Source organism: Pelophylax lessonae (genome assembly GCF_965119305.1).
Source record: "Pelophylax lessonae genome assembly, chromosome: 1".
Lineage (NCBI taxonomy): Eukaryota > Metazoa > Chordata > Amphibia > Anura > Ranidae > Pelophylax > Pelophylax lessonae.
Window position 1 is genome coordinate 300,238,741 of NC_138768.1, and position 8,666 is coordinate 300,247,406.

An 8,666-nucleotide genomic window follows, 5' to 3' on the forward strand; every position below is an offset into this window, starting at 1 on the left:
CTTGCAGTACCACAGACAGGTCCCATTGAGGATATGGATGTCTGACAGGTGGTCTGATCTTTAGGACTCCCTTGATGAAGGTTATCACCAACGGGTCTTCAGCCCATCTCTTATTGGTTGCAGCCGAAATGGCGGCTACCTGTATCTTTAGAGAGCTTAGGCTCAGTCCTAAGTCGAGACCCGTCTGGATGGAGGAAGCTGAGTATATCCGTTGTGGAGGGTGAGGCCGGGTCTACCCCTCGTCCTGTGGAAAAGGATAAGAACTTGTTCCAAACTTTCAAATAAACCGCATTTGTGGATGGTTTTCTGGCCCTCATTAAGGTGGTATAACTTCCGAAGAACAACCTAGGGCCTGAAACCTTTGCCTCTCAAGTTCCAGATTCGAAGGTCCAGCTTTGGGGGATCTGGATGGGTCAGTCTCCCTTGAGATAGAAGGTGAGGGAAAGGGGGAATTCTGACCGGTGGGCTCACCGAGAGATACATTGCCAGGGGAAACCAAGGTCTCTTTGGCCAAAATGGTAGGATCGCCAGTATCTGTACATGCTCCCTGAGGAGCCTCTGCAGAAATTTCAATATCAGCGGCCGGGGAGGAAAGGCATAAGCTGTCTTGAAAGTCCAGGTTCATGACAGAGCATCCACTGCTTCCTCCTGGGGATGCGGTAGTCGAGAGAAAAATCTCGTTAGTTTTGTGTTCTCCGAGGTGGCAAAAATGTCCACCTGGGGGGGTTCCCAGAGTTTGCAGATCTGGCTGAAAATGTGGGGATGTAGTGACCACTTGTTGATGTCCACAAATGTTCTTGACAGCCTGTCTGCCTCTCTGTTTGCACTGCCTGGGATGTAAACTGCCCTCAGGTCCACGAGATTTATTTCTGCCCACAGTATTACTGGCTCCACTTCCCTGTAGAGATCTGCTTCGGGTTCCGCCCTGCCTTTGCAGGTAGGCGACTGCTGCCCTGTTGTCTAGATGGAGGATTACTCTTTGACCCTGTATCAGAGAAGCTAATGATGTTAGCGCTAGGAAGGCCGCTCTCATTTCTAGGATATTTGAGACTATCCCTCTTGTGGGGTATGTCCATCTTCCCTGTACCCTGGTTCCCTTGCAATGGGCTCCCCAGCCTAGGCCGCTGGCGTCGGACGTAACTGTGATCCAGTGAAATGAGCCCAGTTGACGAGAATTGGATAGGTTCTTCTGATTCGTCCACCAGCGCAGGCTCCTGCGCATCCAGCCGGATAGGAGGATTCTCTGAGAAAGACACCGTCTCCTCCATTGCGACAGGAAGCCCGTCTGAAAATACCTTAAGTGCCAATGGGCCCACGGAACCACAGGAATGCACGATGACAATGTGCCTATGAGGCTCAGACACTGGGATGCTGTCACATAGCGAGCTCTCATGACCCTCGTCATCCTCTTCATAATAACTTCTGCCTTCTGGAGAGGCAACAACACAGTCACTAGCTGTGTATTGAAAATTATGCCCAGGTAGATCATTTGTTGGGAGGGCACAAATTGACTCTTGGCATGATTTATGAGCCAACCTAGCTCCGATAGGGACCGTAGGAATATGTCCCTGTGGAAAATGAGCTTCCCTGGGTTGTTGGCTAAGAGAAGGATATCGTCCAGGTAGTGGTGTACTCGTAAGCCTCTTTCCCGTAAAGGTGCCAATGCTGAGATGAGGATCTTCGTGAACACCCAAAGGGGGGGAGCAGAGGCCAAAGGGTAGAGCCTGAAACTGCAGGTGGGTTTGACCTACCGCAAACCTCAGGAACCTCTGGAATATTGGGCTGATTGGAATGTGTAGGTATGCATCCTGTAGGTCGATTGAAATCATCCAATCCCCGGCTGTACCACCTGGATGATCGTCTGTAACGACTCCATTTTGAAGCTCTCCAGATCTATATACTTGTTGAGCCTCTTCAGGTCTGTCACAGGTCTCCAGTCTCCTCCTGTTCTTTTCTTTACCAGAAAGAGGGGGGGGTAAAAACCTGTGAAGCGCTCTGCAGCTGGCACTGGGATAGCTGCCCCTTGTATCTGGAGTAATTCTATGTACTGAAACAAGGTTTGAGCTTTCCGAGGAGACGTTGGAACCTTCGTTTCTTGAAATAAGGACCGAGGAGGAAGACAAGAGAAATTCCAGGAGTGGCCTGAGCGAATTGTTGATAGGACCCAAGGATCCTGGCAATGCTGAATCCATTCTGGCAGAAAGAATCTCAATCTTGTTTCCACCTGAAGGTCCCGCGTCTCCCTGACGTCAAAAGGGCTTAGCGGGTTCTTGCGGAGCAGATAGGGTTCTGTTTTTTGCGGGAAGTGAGGAAAGCAGACTGTGTGCCCCTCCAGGGTCTTCTGCCTTCTCTCTGAGGTATTGAATTCCTGAAATCTCTGACGTTGGAAGGGCGAAATCTTGCCGTATGGGCTCTAGGATTTCTTACTTTTCGATCCTGCGGTAACAGACCTGACTTTTCTCCCGTTACTCTTGAGATAGCCTGATCTAATTTTTCCCCGAAAAGAGCCTTGCCGTTGAAAGGGATTTTACACCACGATTGCTTGGATGTCATGTCGGCCGCCCAGGGTTTTAGCCAAAGGGCTCTTTTAGCCATAACCGAGTGTAGCATAGCCCTGGCTGAGCAGCGAATTGTATCGATGGCTGCTTCACCAACGAAATCTGCTGATAGTCTGAGCTCCTCCAGTGCATTGATTATATCCTCTCTGGGGATGTCCTGTCGTAGGGCCGTCTCGACGTTATCCGTCTAGGCTCTGATAGCGTTTGAGACAGAGGTAAGTGCAATCGCTGGTTTGCATGCTACTCCTGCTGCGAGATAGCCTCTCTTAAGGTCTAAATCGATCCGTCTGTCTAGGGTATCCTTGAAGGAGGCAGAGTCATCCAAAGGGAGGGTGAGATTTTTGGCTAGACGGACTATAGCCGCATCTACCACCGGCATGGAATTCAACATCTGTGTATCGGATTCAGCCAGAGGATACAGTTTGTTGAGGCGGCCTAGGGAGAATTTCTTGTCCGTTCTCTGCCACTCATCCTGGATTTCCTCCCTGATTTCTCCCATCAGAGAGAAAACAATTTGTTTCCTTTTAAAAAAGGGGAAGTATCTCTTAGATGTTTGCGGAGGTTCCTCTGCATCTTCCCATTCAATTGCCGTTTTAACCGCTTGAATGAAGGAAGGAATCATCGTATAACTGAACCCTGAGGGTTCCGATTCTTCTGCCGACTCCTCTGAGTGTTCCTCTGGGGAGGTCTCTCTGGCTTGACAGCCTTGTGGAGGTAGGGGAAGGCTGGCTGTTGACAGGCCTGGAGCTTCGGAAACTGCCTGCTGAGTCCGGGTGCCCGGAGTGAGTGTCTGAGCGGGAACTAAATCTGCCAGCTCCGAGAAGGAGTCCCTCATTGTCTGTTTTAGAAGGTCAGCAACTTGTTGGCTCTCTGACTCTCGATCAGCCGCGTATTCCCTAAGGCAACTTTTGCAGACTAGCTTGTCCGGAAGCGGGGTACCTCCGCAGGCCCAGCACTTCTTCCTTGAGGAGCGGGAAGGAGGCGAAGGAGAACGGCATTGGTGCCGTGACCTTGACCTGTCATGGGATCTGTGCCGAGATGATCGGGACCTTTGATCCGGGCTGTAGTCCTTACGATGTCTGGAGGATTTCCCAGACCTCTTGGAGTGTGCAGGACTGGAGAAAGAAAAGAACGGATACCTCCAACAGCCCTGCTCTTTTTTTTTTACTTACCGATAGTTGGTCACATACCTATTGCAGGGAGGATCTTGATTGCGGGATGAATGGCTCATGGAAGGACGGCAGGAGGATCAGCTTAAAGGAAAGAAAAAGGAGCGAGAAGGAAAAAGTAAATTAAATTTGTCCGAATATTGCCGGTGGGAAAGAAAAAGAGAACTATTTCCCCTTTTTCCATTCCCCCTTATATATATATCTTTTTTTTTACCAGCAGGGCTTTCAAGGCTCAGGAGAAGCAGGGCACCACCTAAGTAGAAGAGGCCATGAGCTGCTCCCTGATGGCTGCTTAAATATAATGAGGATACTGATTAGGGGTGGGGGGGGAGGTCCAGGAACCACTTTGCTTGATTTGGTAAACTTTTAAAAGGGAAAAGGGCAAAATTTGCCCTGTTTCCCTCATCCAAGATGGCCGCTGGAGCGTCCCGGGGCCGCACATGCGCACTTCGCACTCGGCCCGACCGACGGAGCGAGGAGGAGGCGGTGCCTTGGATCAGGAAGTCATCGGAGAAGGCGCTGCAACGCCACGAGTGGCCAGAAAGGCATCTGCACACGCTGAGGCGGCATCACAAAGGTAGATTTGAATGAAGCTGATAACTTAACCCACGGAAAACTTGGGGAATGGTCCAGAAAGAAGGGGAAGTGGGAGGGAAAGCTGACAGAAACCCCCTGTAAGAAAGAAAAGGGAAGGAAAATAAATAAGCTGATCCTCTGGCGATCCCACGCTGCCAGACATCCAAAATTAAAAGGCAGGATGGTGTTGCTATGAGAAAACCCTGCGAATAATGCCCCAAAGATCCAAAGAAGGGGGCTCCCAGTCTATTTAGTGCTTTGAGCGACCCGAGAACAGGGACTGCGCACGGGAGAGGCTCAACCCGGCAGAAGCTGCCAGCGGCAGAGGTATGGACGTGCTGCTACTCTTCACCAGTCAAGAAGGTATGAGGAAAAAAAGGAGAATGATGGGATAGGGGGCTAGATCTTCTTTCACCTGTATGCTGCCATGGAGGCACCAGGAAATTGAGTTACTGCCATTCTCATGCACATATGTAGGTGCTCATTGGTGAGCCTAGAATGATACTTAGTTTTAATAATGTTCATAGTGGAGAAAGCTGACTCACAGGTGTACGTAGATCCAAACATGGTCAAGGTGTGTAGTGCAACCTTGATTAGACAAGAGGCCGGCACAGTCTGTAGCCAGGAGTTACCGGTAGCAGGATCAGTCCCTCCAAAGTACTCTCTTAGTGCAACATTTAATTGCAGATCAGTAAGCTCTGTCTGTAGCGATCCCTCACGTGTCCACTTGAAGGTCTGCATCACCTCCTATGAAAACACTCTGACATCTTTAATGAGGAATGGATTGTGGATGAGCAGGAGGTTCTGCTGTCCAAGACTGAAGCTGTCAAACCTTTTACTGAAGTTTCGAATCAGTTTATCTATGAATCAACAAAAGGAGATACATCTCTTTTCCTTCTTTCACCTTTGTGAAATGCAAGCACTCTCCTAGAAGATCTTCACTAAACAAATCCAGTTTTCTCTGGAAGGAGCGGACAGCAGTCATCAAATCACAGATGGAATTATTCTTGCCCTGGAGCTTTAAATTGAGTTCCATAAGGTGTGATGTTATGTACACTAGGAAACATAGGTGTGCGCAGCCTATTGCATTAGGGTGTGCACCCCAAAGCTCAAACATACGTGTGTGTGTTTGTGTATATATAGTATATATATACATATATATATATATATATATATATATATATATATACAAACCGACACACACACTGTTATAAATATATGAGAACAAACATTTAATAATTTATAAAAACACAGACGGTGTCAGTAGGGCAGTGGGCCTTGGACAATAGGGGGAATCTGCACTGCACTGGGTGATTAGGGTGTGCCCAGGCACACCTGGCACACCCCCTGCGCACACCTATGCTAGGAAAGCTAAATTATCCATTGTGCTCTCAACTTGTGAAAACTGTTTTACTTTCTGGCTTTTGAGTTGTACTAAGAAAGCTGTTACTTCTGTTCGAATGGACCAAAAGTGTTCCAATGCACTGCCTTTACTCAACCACCTAACATTATTGTGAAGTAAAAGGTTTTTTGCATTTGCCTCAACTTCTTTAAGAAACTCTCTTAGTAAACAATGTTGATGGGATGAGGATACAGAGGAAGTTGATGAGTTTCCTCATTGTGTCCATGATTTCTGCAAACTTTTCTGATAGAATGGCACACATTACAGTCTGGTGAATGGTAAGCAACAAGGTCAGGGTTGTCCTTTTTCAATCGTGCCACAGCTCCTCTTTCCTTTCCTACCATGGAAGGGGCACCATCTGTGGTGGTGACTGAGACCACTTTTTTTCAGATCTATCTTCCTATTTTTCAGAATCTCCCTAATGGCCTCATATATGTCTTGTCCTCTTGTATGTGTCTCAGGTGGTGTTACACCTAACAGGTCCTCACAGAGTGCCTTCGTTTCTTTGTGAAAAAATCTTACATACACCAAAAGCTGGGCATTATCAGTTATATCTGTTGATTCATCAATGGCTAAAGAAATGTATACTGCACTCTGAATAGCTGCATCAAGTTGTGCCAATACATCCTCTGTTAATTTTCAGTCTTTTTTGTTGCCGTTGATAGTGGGATTTGGTTGATTTTTTCACACAGACTTTTTTGTTTACCCTCAAGTAAAGTTTCAGCAACAGCATTCAAGCACTCCTTAACAAATGTACAGTCGGTAAATGGTCTTTTGTGTTGCCCCAAAATCCATGCTACTTTAAAGCGGAGTTCCAGCCATTTCACTCACCTGTCCAACGGTCCAGCGATGCGGCCGCCCGAAGCCTCGATCCTCTCCCTCGGCGCCGGCATCACTGCTGTGGGCACCCGGCTGTGACAGTTTGCGGCTTCACAGCCGGGTACCCACTGCGCATGCGCGAGTCGTGCTGAGCGTCTTGATTGGCCGGCAATCTTCTGGGACCTCTGACGTGTCCCAGAAGATTGCAGGGAGGGAGGGGGAGAGGAGAACTTCCGTTCAGGGCGCTGCGCCGCTCCGAGCGGAAGTGGGAGCGGGTACCTGTCAAAACTAGGTACCCGCTCCCCCCCCCAAAAAAATGACATGCCAAATGTGGCATGTCAGGGGGTTAGAATACCTAAAGCGGAAGTTCCATTTTTGGGTGGAACTCCGCTTTAAGTGAACATTCATTTGCATGCTGCTGGGCTGTAAATGAATGTGAGAGGACTTTGGTGGATCTGTCATACTGGGCTCTTAGTTCAGTTATTTTACGTGCCCTCACCTCGGAATGCTGTGGATATGCTTGCTCAAACGAACTTTGTTTTGTTTTGTAGTGGCCTTCACATTGCTAATTTTTATTATCGCCACAGTTTCCCAGCAAATGAGACAAACTTGTTTTTAAAGTTGCCATAGGAAGAATTAAACATATATTGGTCTGTCCATTCATCTTTGAAGGCTTGGTTTTCAGCGTCTACCTTCCTATTCTTGGCACAAGCCATGCTCTCTGGCGCTTTTGCTACTTTTTCCTCCACACACTCTGGTAATACTCTGTAAATGTAAATGTCCCCATCAGTGTTCCCCCTTACATCAATTGCCCCTATCAGAGTAATTCATCACATTGGGTGCCCCCGTCAGACTACCCCAATAAATCAGTTGCCACCATCAGAGTACTCCCTCAGGTATTCCCATCAGAGTGCCCACTTTCATCAGGTTTCGGCAATGGAAGGCCCTTTTACATCTGGCGTCTCCCATTAGTGTGCCCCCTTACATCTTTTGTCCCCATCAGAGTGCCTCATTATATAAGTTTCCCCCATCACAGTGCCCCCTTGCATAGTGTGTCCTCTTTAGAATGCCCCCTTACATTAGGTGTCACCATAAGGGTGCCTCCTTACATCAGTTGTCCCCACCACATCAGGTGTGCCCATCAGAGTGCCCTTTTGATTAGGTGTGCCCATCAGAGTGCCCCTTTACATCAGTTGTCTCCATCACAGTGTTCCTTTACATCAGGTGTCCTCATCCCAGTGCCTCCTTACATCAGGTGTGCCCATCACAGTGCCCCCATACATCAGGCATTCCCATCAGAGTACCCCCTTACATCAGATATCCCCATCAGTGTGCCCCCTAACATAAATTGTGCCCATCAGAGTGCCCCTTAACATAAAATGTGCCCATCAGCGTGCCCCTTAACATAAAATGTGCCTATCCGTGTGCCCATTAACATAATATAAGTGGCATGCTGATGGGCACATTTTATGTTAAGGGCACTCTGATGGGCACAAAAAAATGTGCTCATCACAGTACTCCTTTACATCAGGTGTCCCCATGACAGTGCTCCTTTACATCAGTTGTCCCCATCACAGTGCCACCTTACGTCAAGCATTCCCATCAGAGTGCCTCCTTACATCAGGTGTCCCCATCACAGTGCTTTTTTACATCAGGTGTCCCCATCACAGTGCCACCTTACATCAGGCATTCCCATTAGAGTGCCCCCTTAACATAAAATATGCCCATCAGTGTGTCCCATAGCATAAATATGCCCATCAGAGTGCCCCTCAACATAAAATATGGCCATCAGTGTGTCCCACAGCATAAATATGCCCATCAGCGTGCCCCTTAGCATAAAATTTGCCGATCAGCGTGACCCTTAACATAAAATAAGGGGGCACGCTGATGGGCACATTTTATGTTAGGGACATTCTGATGAGCAGAACAAAGTTTGCCCATCAGCGTGACCCTTAACATACAATATGCCCATCAGGGTGACCCTTAGGATAAAATTTGCCCATCAGTGTGACCCTTAACATAAAATAAGGGGCATGCTGATGGGCACATTTTATGTTAGGGGGCACTCTGGTGGGCACATCAAAATGTGCCCATCAGCGTGACCCTTAACATAAAACATGCCCATCAGAGTGCCCCTTAACA

General features: G+C 48.1%; 1 pseudogene across 1 annotated transcript; it reads right to left on the minus strand.

Annotated features, from left to right (window-relative positions):
- Nucleotides 1-2,259: 2,259 nt before the first annotated feature.
- LOC309545032 (lamina-associated polypeptide 2, isoforms alpha/zeta-like) lies at nt 2,260-3,393 on the minus strand (annotated as a pseudogene). The gene has a single exon. The product of its transcript is annotated as a lamina-associated polypeptide 2, isoforms alpha/zeta-like (transcript).
- Between the last annotated feature and the right edge of the window lie 5,273 nt (nt 3,394-8,666).